General features: G+C 35.6%; 2 long non-coding RNA genes across 2 annotated transcripts; both read right to left on the reverse strand.

The window, feature by feature from the left end:
• Positions 1-4,191: 4,191 nt before the first annotated feature.
• On the reverse strand, positions 4,192-4,573 carry LOC113471210. The gene is made up of 2 exons (XR_003393997.1): positions 4,502-4,573; positions 4,192-4,355 (listed from the first exon to the last, which is right to left on the reverse strand). It is a non-coding gene; the product is annotated as an uncharacterized LOC113471210 (long non-coding RNA).
• A 3,038-nt stretch (positions 4,574-7,611) lies between these two features.
• On the reverse strand, positions 7,612-9,856 carry LOC113471211. Its single transcript, XR_003393998.1, has 2 exons — positions 8,554-9,856; positions 7,612-7,755 (listed from the first exon to the last, which is right to left on the reverse strand). It is a non-coding gene; the product is annotated as an uncharacterized LOC113471211 (long non-coding RNA).
• Positions 9,857-11,413: the final 1,557 nt, after the last annotated feature.

The following is an 11,413-nucleotide window of genomic DNA, read 5'->3' on the forward strand; positions in this document are numbered from 1 at the left end:
GGCGATGGGAGGGTGGTTTTACTACCTACATCCATTTCTATGGTATCCGGTTTATAGAGGGATGTACAACGACTCCTAATGTGTTTCTCTGGTTGTCTGAATGCTACGAGTATATACTGTTAGCTTTTGTTTTCTTGCAGTTCTCTAAGTTTGGGCTCTCGCGTCTCTGGGACAGATAATAACTTGTGACCTATGGAAACTTTTTAAGGATTTAGAGACATTCCTTTCCTTTAAATGATCGCTGTTGTACGGCTATCCCACTGAATCAGCTCAATTTTTGTCCGCTCGAACCCTTTAAGCTTTCATTTGAATTTATTTTATTTGATTTGCGCATCTATTGCTATCAAATAGGACGCGATGACGATGTATATAGGTTTCGGTCCTTTTCAACTGCCCCTTTTAGGTCATAAATGTATAACAGTCTAGTTAAACCCTTGACTTAATTTTTTTTTCTACCGGGCGTCTAATAATTCATGAGTGAATGATCGGGGTTCACTGGAGCCTCTACAGCTGGTTAAATTTTTTTATAAATTAACTCTCACATAACGCCTGAAAAATAAAAGGTTAATCGTTATTTTTCCTTTTTGAGAGATTTCTATTTTTATTTTTATAATAATGTTCTACCTATAATTTTCACTGTCTTTTTCGTGCCTTCCTTCCGACGCTTTTTTGTAATTTTTCTTATTTTATTACGTTCTTATATCTAAATGAAAAATTTATACATATTTAAATTTTAAATTTTAATATAACTTTTTTTTAAATAATTTTTAGTAAACCTTATTCAGAGTAATAATTAATCAAAACAGATATATTTTATATTGTTTTTGATTATAAAAATTTTTTCAAATTTTATTATTCTTAATATCAAAATAACATATTAATCATTTTTTAAATATCAAAATTTATTCAAATTTTTTAAAAAAATAGTTTAGAAATTTTTTTTAAAAATCCTGGAAAACAAAAACGTTAAAATCCAAGATCCTAATACAAATTTCTCTTGAGTGGGGAGTTCTATTCTCCAAAGATTACTTGCGTTTTGAAGAAACTAAAGACAATTATACATGTCCTCAATAGAATATCATTGTACTGTTTTATTTAGAGGACCTTAACTTCAGCCATATAAAAAATAGGGAGAAAGTGCATTTGCTTTTAAGAATGGTCTAAACACATGGGAGACCTTAATGTTTTTTTCCCCGGAAGGTAAATTCTCATCCTCGGAGTTAAAGAGGGGGTTCAACGACCGACAACTTTTACTTTAAACCGTAAAGTATTACTTCTAGTAGGTGTGAGAGCCAAGTTTATGAAATACCCGAATTATACTTAAAGTTATATTTCTAAGGTAAAAACTTGGTAAGTTTGGTCCCGAAGTGGCAAAGGTCATCTTGCCTTATGCCGTATAAGTATAGATAAAAGATAAGTCGACCCTAAAATTGAAGATTACAAAATAATGCACAAATAAGAATGGTTAAGGTAATGATTAGATTGGTTCCTAAATCCCTTTATTGAAAGCGACCCATGAACCCATGGTACAATAGTACTTACCTGCATGATCTCAAAGGTTTTAGCCTGATTTCATATTCATAGTCTCTTTTGGCTAACCTAATTGAATAATCAAATAAAGGAATGTATTTGGTTAGTTGCCAATAGTCAATATCACTTGAATAAATAGGTAATCAAGATTTGAGATAAATATTTACCTCTTGATGTAATTGAGCCAAATTTGAACTGTGACTTTGGGTCAGAGTTATTGATTGAAATGTTCACATTGCTCCTTCATAACCTTCATACTTAGGCACAAATTAGTAGTTGGACTCAATTCCATGATTTGTTATGATGACTTTGATTTCATATTTGGTATTGATCAGTTTAAATGGAATTTAAAAGTGGTTCCTACCTAGACCATAGAGCACTAAATAATGTCCTATTCATTTATTCACTATTCACTGTTAAGTAAGTGCAAATCAGTAGCACTGAAAGCTTACTTATATTAAATTACATGGAGGTCTTTTCTTACAAAAATTCCTCTGCAGAGTCCAGTATGTACTAGTGTGGGACTATTGCATCCTGTGAGGACATATTTATGTACTTTGGTACTTGGTTACACCTGCCAGAAAGTTATAGCCTTTAGGTATTTTAAGGCCTTAGGTACCTCTTTCTGCCCCAATAATTACTCCCCTGTTATCATTATCACACCATTTTGATAAGTCTCCTTCCACCTAAAATTCTAAATGAAGCTTTAACCTTAGTCTGATATTTCCAAGTGCACTAGCTAGCCTGTAATACTGATTCTTATCTTAAACAGAATCAATGCAGAAAATATTCCTGTTCTATAACTGTATAGGTACAGTCCATGTCAACTGGGAAGTCTGATGGAAGTGCATGGAGGGGAACCGCAACTTCTCAACTGTAAGTCGGACAGTTCTAAAAGTTTCACCATTCGATTCGGCGTGAAAAATCCCATGGGATCAACTATTCACATGCTTACTTGTTAATCAACGAGCTATTTTTTGACGAGTGCGCACCCAAAGGTCATCGGACTTCCCAGTTGAAGTGGACTGTACCTACACTATCTTGTACTCTGTAGGTAGATACATAGCTACTACCGAACTACCAATACCTAAGTATACCTACCTATACCTAAACCTATTTGAGCTTCAAGACCTTGTGCACGTGTGTGTTTAGTAATATGTAATAGGTACCTACCTACCTACGTTACACAGCCTAAATTTAATCACAATCACAAACCTTGCCTAGAAGGAAAACCACTAATTGATTCCATCATCTATCATTTCATATGGATCTTGCTCTATCCTTTCCTTACGTTGCGTTGCATCAAAGTTTATCCAATGTAGGTACCTACCTATAGTCGGTGGCCTAACGTCAAAAAAGCTGCATTTCGTCAGGAAAGCACCAAATTTGGCATGGACCTTTATTTGGACCATATATTTTTACGTATCTGTTAGCACGTGTGGACATGTTGAATTTTAATAATGATTTATTTGTTTATGGTCCGTTGGGAAAATGAAAATACATACCGTACCTACCTAGGCACTAGGCAGCTATCCAGTATACATATCTGAGTCTAGCTCTCGGTAGGTATTTTATAAGCCCATAAGGTAGGGTGTCTAGTCGTACCTTGGCCCCCGTTGTACCTTGGTCTTCTGGACTTTTCTGGTAACTGGCGCCACCTATCGGGTCCGAAGCCTTGCCTATAGGAGGATGTATTTTCATCATATACAAGAAGCAAAAGTGTCTCCAATTGAGATATACATCTGAAAATGGTCATTATTGGTCACTTTCCCCTATCTCAAAGATCATGGTGTAAGCTGCATATGCATCACAAGTTCACAACATCAAATGAAAAACCATTCAAACCAAGGATTTCGCGCCACTTCCTCCTTTGGAAAAAAAGGAAAAACAAAAGCACGTGGTGAAAAATCAATAGCCCAGATGTCTGCAAAACAACAGCTTTTCCTCTCTCCTTTGTTTCGCATTTTGTTTTGATTGGAAGGTAAGTTATTATTGCTTTATCTAACTGAAACCGCTACCAATCGGTAGCAAATTTTGTAAGGTTTGGTTTTCTTGGTATTGCAATTTGATTGCCCAATTTTTTTTGTTTCGCAGGAAACGCCACTTGTTGCTCCCCCTCACGTAAAATGCATATTTGTGCACTCCCTTTATTTTCGTTTACTCCTAGTCTCCTAATACAAAAAGCTCGCTACATGCTCGAAGTTATCGAAAAAATGGCTCTTATCGCCCTTCGTTTTGAAAATTTTGAACTTTGGACAGACAAATTCTTATCGCAGTCACCAAATTGAACTTTTTTCCAACGAGAGCTAGGCAGTTAGGTGAGCTTTGGTAGGTACGTACCGAGGTATCTCTCGGAGCTTTTGAAAAAAATAAAGGAAACTTTCATTCCCCCCTTTCAATGCTTTATTTCTACTAGGTAATTTATACAGTTTCAAGAGGTACTTCACCCAATTTCCTCGGAAAAGCTCGTAGAATGATATCCAAAACCATTGTACAACTAAACGCCTGTTATCTGATAGAGTATGCAATGTGCAATAGATATGATGTTATTAGAGCGAAAAACTTTTTCGGCGATTTTTTCGCCAACAGAGCAAAGTAAATTTTCTCTGTGCTGAGGAAAAATCTGAAAAGTAAACAAAACTTTAGAAAGTGATGCTGATTGGCTGCTGATAAAAGAAAATCTGGAAAATTTGAGATAAATTTCAGCTTTTCCAACTTTTGTGCTTTGTGTTTCTTTTAAAAAGTGTTTTGATCCTGTTATACATCTACTGATTTCTAAAAACTACATTCGTTTCTAGAGACATTCACCTTCTGCTTTCAAAAACCTTCTAGGTAAAATATTGTAAATGGTGAAATCAAAATTTTCAGTCAAGGAAAACCCCATATGAGGTAAGTAATGCTTTATCTGTTAGGTACCTACAGTAAAAACTACATTCGTTTCTAGAGACATTCACCTTCTGCTTTCAAAAACCTTCTAGGTTTAGTTTCTGCTGTAAAATATTGTAAATGGTGAAATCAAAATTTTCAGTCAAGGAAAACCCCATATGAGGTAAGTAATGCTTTATCTGTTAGGTACCTACTGGCAAAACAAAATGTTACTACTAGACTAGAACCTTAAAGGAAATACAGAGGAATTATTTGCTAGATAGAGGGTCAGTCGACAACAATAAATTTAACGGAATCCAGTGGCAATGGCATTTATTTCCAAGTTCCCATTCCCAATGAATCACTGAACTGTACACCCATCTTAACAGGCATTGGGTAATCAACAGAGGGGACACTTGTTATCAGAGTTGAGTTCCCATTCCCAATGAATCACTGAACTGTACACCCATCTTAACAGGCATTGGGTAATCAACAGAGGGGACACTTGTTATCAGAGTTCTACCAAGACAATCCTTAAATCCTTTATCAGTGAATAACAGTAGACACTGCCTAGTATTGGGCAGAACCAGAGTTTAACCAAGTACCAAAAGGAATGAAGCCCCTAGTAAATGACCTGTTATTTACCTACCCATTATTAACAGCTTAAAAATGTAATGTTATTTTGTTTCAGCAAATCACTATGGATTTGATAAAAACATTGTTTCACAAACAAATTTTCTGTTTCATTTTGCTATGGGTAAGAGTTCATTATAACAGTCACTTTTAAATTGAATCCTCTAAAAAACTGCCAGCTGTTTTGTAATGTTATTTTGTTTCAGCAAATCACTATGGATTTGATAAAAACATTGTTTCACAACCAAATTTTCTGTTTCATTTTGCTATGGGTAAGAGTTCATTATAACAGTCACTTTTAAATTGAATCCTCTAAAAAACTGCCAGCTGTTTACATGTTTTTCTCATTTTATATTTCAGTGTACCTAGGTAGATCTATGCATTATATTGAAATTTAAAATCGAAAATCCAAGACATTGATTCTTCAACGAAATTGGGACACCCTGTATACCTGTAAAAAATAACGAAAAATAAAAACCACACGCTCATTTTCTTTTAAAAACTGTACAATTGATTCGGATTCATTTATTTTTTATTATAATTATTGAATTACTAAAATTCAAAATATATTTACAAATAATAGTCCATAAAATAGTTAGTATGTGTGCAAGGAGATCAACATTTTTTTTTATTTACTTTTTAAAAATTAATAATTAAAAAATTCACAACCGTATTGTAAAAAGCAAACAAAAGCAAGAAATGGTAAAGGATCATTACTAAGCAGACAAAATTGTAATTATGTTTCTTTTTACCCTTTAATTCAATAGGTATACCTAGGTATAAATTTTGCTGTTGTGCCTCGGAAAACAAACGATTTTGTTTACTTTTTAACAAATCAGTAAACGTTATCTTATGAAAGGTAAACATTTTCATCTGTACATTTTGATTGGACAAATATCATACATAGTTTAGATTAATACAGTTTCTTCTTCTAAAATCATTATAGGGAGGGAAGGAGGGAAAATGAAGGTCTAAGAGGAAGATTGGATCAAAAAGCAATTATTAAGATTCTACTTGTGATTTGTAATGTTACTCGAGTAGCAAGTAAATCCAATCCAAACCATAGACCCGATGTTTGAAAATTAAAATTAAGGGTTCAATCATGGGAATAAAATATGAATCCCAGAGAGGAACTTCCGACGTCAGCTCTCTACTAGGATCATAAATAGTTAATCGTGCCGTGTAATCCGTGTATTCCTCTATAAAGGTCCCTGTGAGTTTTGGCTTTTGGTATATATATATATTTTTTTAATTAGGCTCGTGGCAAAAATCAAATTTCACATAGACTAACACAACCTAATCAAAAGTACACTTTTTTTTGTTTGGATGGTTGAACCATCATTTGGTTGAAAATCAAATCCAGTACTCCCATGACGAACCCAAAAACATTTATAGACCGGAAAAAAAGTTATCAGAACATAAAAGACTAGATAGAATTACAGCGAGTACATAAAATAATTACGAGTACATAGAGAAAATGTCTGCGGGAATTCATAAAACGACATCTGTGACAATTAGCGATGTGAATAAAATTCCAACAATAATTTCCTGGGGACTTTTTCACCCATAAAAAGAGAACATATTTTTCAGGTTAAAAAATAATAATATTAAACGTAAAATGATCAAATAACCGCGTTAAATGTGAGAGTTAAAATTGATGATGGCTATTTCAACCGAATTCCGAAAAGCATTTGGTTTGGGCAAGATTTTACGATGGGACTACAAGTTCCACATTTGACGGACTTCCTAGGCGGCAGTAAAATCAAGAGTTTAAAAAGGACTGTAAGGTAATTTAATTTTATCGATGTTCAAATTTTCTATGAAAAAATACTCAGTTTAAAAGAAAATAATAAGAGCTTAAGTCAATTTCCTGGGGACTTTTTCACCCATAAAAAGAGAACATATTTTTCAGGTTAAAAAATAATATTAAACGTAAAATGATCAAATAACCGCGTTAAAAGTGAGAGTTAAAATTTATGATGGCTACTTCAACCGAATTCCGAAAAGTATTTGGGCAAGATTTTACGAGTGAGCGAACAAAAATTTGATGGGACTACAAGTTCCACATTTGACGGACTTCCTAGGCGGCAGTAAAATCAAGAGTTTAAGAAGGACTGTAAGGTAATTTAATTTTATCGATGTTCAAATTTTCTATGAAAAAATACTCAGTTTAAAAGAAAATAATAAGAGCTTAAGTATGGACTGTACCTAGAAAATTATTACTTAAAGGAATTAAATGAATTTGAAATTATGCCAAACAGTTTTGACTTGTAATGAAATTTTTCCATGGTTTTAGGTGATGCTCTAATGGATGTCATGATTACTCTGTATGATAAGAGGAGGATAAATCCAGGAGAACCCACGGTATCTGATGTCATAGTACTTTGGGGAAACATTAATCATCTGAACTGCACCCCAGAGGATAAGCCCTTGCTTAAAGTGAAAGCACAACCTCTAGCTGTGTTCTATAGTCCTGAAGATATGATTGTGGATTTGTTTGGTGAGAATGAGAAGGGAGTGAGAACTTTCTGGGAGTTCAGAGCTTAAGTAAGTTAAGTACATGAGAATTATTGTTATGTTATGTTGGGAGAAATTGAAACCAAATGATGGCAAAAGCGAAACCAAAAGGCAACAGAAGAAAGGACATTCTGATCGAATTTCTAAGATTTCCATAGTTCTTTCTTCGTTGATTAGATATTTTACTTACTATTACCATACAGAGGGAACCTCTGTATCAAGGCCCGGTTCTACAGGTTCAAGTGTGCTCGGAAACGGTATACGAATAGTCTCGTAGCATACGCGAAGATCAACAATGTACCTGTAGTCCCAGGCCTAATAGAAGACATAGAAAGTAGAATTTCAATTTCGATATACATTTCGAGACACAAAAAACATTCAAAGTTAAATTACATCTATATTCATAATTCATACTGTACATCATACTACTGTAGTTATGTTGTTTTTAACTAAAGCAAAAAATAAACTCAAAGGTACAAGTGAACAAAAGAAATTGCTGAGATCAAGCGATGTCGAAACAAGCTAGTAATAGTGCCTCCGGATTAAGTAACCTCGTACGTGGTTGGTATTCGGACGGGTGACCATCAAAAGGTTTGATAGAGGGAACTAAAACTGCTAAGGTCTTATCGTCCCGAAAGATACCCGAAAGTGAATAAAGAACAGCATAAAAGAAATCCAGCCGTTAAGAGAACGAAACTCAGGGCTTCCAAGCTAACTGGATTGACTTCAGATTTTATGTTAATTCCACTAAATTCATAGGTTATGCTGTAAGAATTATAATTTTTCCACTAAGTTTTATCGTTTCGACATCACTTGGCTCGCACAAATATATGAAAAGACCATGTCCTCCCTGTATGTTTTGATGATATAAATAGACCGACTGGACAACATTGTACAAATGGAACCATCTTTGTATATTCTAATGATATGTGGCATGACTTGATGACAAACTTCTATGATGGCAAGAAGGCCAAGTGGGGATTTGCTATGAATGGTCGCTTGTAGAACCTCTGTATCAAGGCCCGGTTCTACAGGTTCAAGTGTGCTCGGAAACGGTTTACGAATAGTCTCGTAGCATACTCGAAGATCAACAATGTACCTGTAGTCCCAGGCCTAATAGAAGACATAGAAAGTAGAATTTCAATTTCGATATACATTTCGAGACACAAAAACATTCAAAGTTAAATTACATCTATATTCATAATTCATACTGTACATTATACTATTGTAGTTAAGTTGTTTTTAACTAAAGCAAAAAATAAACTCAAAGGTACAAGTGAACAAAAGAAATTGCTGAGATAAAGCGATGTCGAAACAAGCTAGTAATAGTGCCTCCGGATTAAGTAACCTCGTATGTGGTTGGTATTTGGACGGGTGACCATCAAAAGGTTTGATAGAGGGAACTAAAACTGCTAAGGTCTTATCGTCCCGAAAGTGAATAAAGAACAGCATAGAAGAAATCCAACCGTTAGAGAACGAAACTCAGGACTTCCAAGCTAACTGGATTGACTTCAGATTTTATGTTAATTCCATTAAATTCATAGGTTATGCTGTAAGAATTATAATTTTTCCACTAAGTTTTATCGTTTCGACATCACTTGGCTCGCACAAATATATGAAAATTTTGTTGTAAATAAATCTAACAAAGATACAGACGAGGGAGAAGGGTAGAAAATTGAGCTGAAACCAAAATGATCCCAGAAAAGGCGTCAAATATTTCGAGAATATAAGGGAAAAAAAATCGTTATATCTACCTATGTACTATTGTACTAACTACCAACCTTAGTAGTTAAATGGGCAGCGCGGTAGACTAAAATATAAAGCACCACGCGCATTTAAAATACCCATTTGTAGTCACCTGCCGAGTGCATAAAATTAGTACCAAATAAAATTCTATGTGAATAAAGGTTGACGACCTTCACAAGAACATTGAGTTTCAGTTCAATTTTTGGAGGGAAAAACATGAATCTCAAGAGAAAAAGAAAAGAAACAATACCTAGAAATAAAAGATACTTTTGTACAATCACAGCTAAGGAGGGGCGGGGGGGAGGGGATACAAATCTTAGTGCCTTTTCCAATCATACCACATTTTCTTAAATCATGACAGTTTATTTTCGAGTCATGGCAGATAAATCTTCGAGTCATGCCACATTTTCTCCAATCATGACAATTTATTTTTGAGTCATGACAATGTTCCTCGAATCATGACACTTAATTCCTAGATTCACGACACATTTTACGAGTCATGACAATTTATTCCTGGAATCATAACTTATCATCGAGTTTTTTTTTTTTTTTTTTTTTTTTTTTTTTTTTTAATTTATTTGGGCTCTTGGAGTCATCCGATGTCTGGGTGCCCACCTGGGGAGAAAATCAGTCATGGAAAATAGTAAGGCAATGCTCTGAATTTCAAAAGTTTACCTTTTAACGAACCTAACCTATGAAGGTAAGAAAAACCTGTGGAAACGGTACACTGTGCATCTTACACAAGCGTGCTTACTGGAACTTGGCCTGGCACACTGCCTTCCGTTCAGTAAAGTAGAGCAAAGCTAACGGCGGCGCGTCGATAGCACGTTGAATACACCAGTTCCCATTGGATCAATGAGGCTAAGCAATGTTACGCGTGGTTGGTATCCGGACTGGTGACTATCTGAGCAATGGCGAGCTGCTAGCTTTTCGCGGCCCCACTCAGGCTGAGTGACGTAAAACCTCTTTACTATTTGCATTGTTTTCCCTTTAAACATTACTTTTACCATTTCTAATAACAAACTATATATTTTTTTAGGTAAATCTAATATTGTAACTCACCTGAACACAGATAGGGGAGGTTGACTTGCTCTGCTGTGACGTCACACTACTAGGAGGGGAGGGTATGGTGGGGGGAGCCACTAGTCTGACTGGTGTGGACACCTGGATAATCGAATAATGTGACAAGGTTAATAAAGAATAAATTCACAAACAGGACCTTTTTTTTAACTGTAAAAAGTGGTAATCTCCCAGAAAATTTCAGGAACACATAGGCCTGTTAGGACCACTTGGGCCTCCTTTGTAGCGCTTGCGTTGTAAGCGCTGGTCGCGGGTTCGATTTTCGCCCGGGGTGGATTTTATCCTAAACTAATAATGTTCGTTCTCGGAATGGCTGGCTTTCTCCAATCCCTTTCTCTCTTCGATTTTGGGATGATAAGACCTTATCAATTACAGTTCCCTGTATCAAACCTTTTTTTGCAAGGAGAAAAAGGATTGCAAATGCTACTCTAATAAACAGGAGACCAATTGTTTCTATCGTGATAATACTTACAAAGGTAAGGCCCTGTGCATGCTGGCCAGGTATGGTAGGAACTATTTTCCCGGACAACAGAATGCTCTGCTGTTCTTTGTACAGTTTCTGCAGTGTTGTCTGCTCTTTCACCGTCTTGTTGTCCTTGGTTGCCAGACTGGTGATCTGATTCTGAACCGCTTTCAAATGCTGCAAAGAAGAAAACGCTTTATAATAAAGCTTTACCGACATAATTACCGGAAAGAAGAAAATTTTTCAATTCAATCTCCTGCTGATTCAACATGACTATATTCTCATTGCCAGGACCCATGCTGAGTTGAATCTTCTGCTGGTCTGCTGATCCAGTGCCCACGTTAAGCAGGTTCGTAATGTGTTTCTGCTGCTCTAGTAAACTCGTCAGTTGTACTTTCTGATCCTCATTAAGTATTTCGACTCGTTGCTGCTCGAGTAGTGTACTGGTGATGTGGAGACGTTGCTGTTGTTCATTCACTACATGGACTTTGTTAAATTGCTGACTCGTGGCGGAGGTTTGCTGATGATGACTAGTGGTGGAGGACTGGTGCTGCTCCTCTATTACCCTGCAAACACAAA

Source organism: Diaphorina citri, unplaced genomic scaffold (assembly GCF_000475195.1).
Source record: "Diaphorina citri unplaced genomic scaffold, Diaci psyllid genome assembly version 1.1 scaffold2158, whole genome shotgun sequence".
In the NCBI taxonomy this organism is placed as follows: Eukaryota; Metazoa; Arthropoda; class Insecta; order Hemiptera; family Psyllidae; genus Diaphorina; species Diaphorina citri.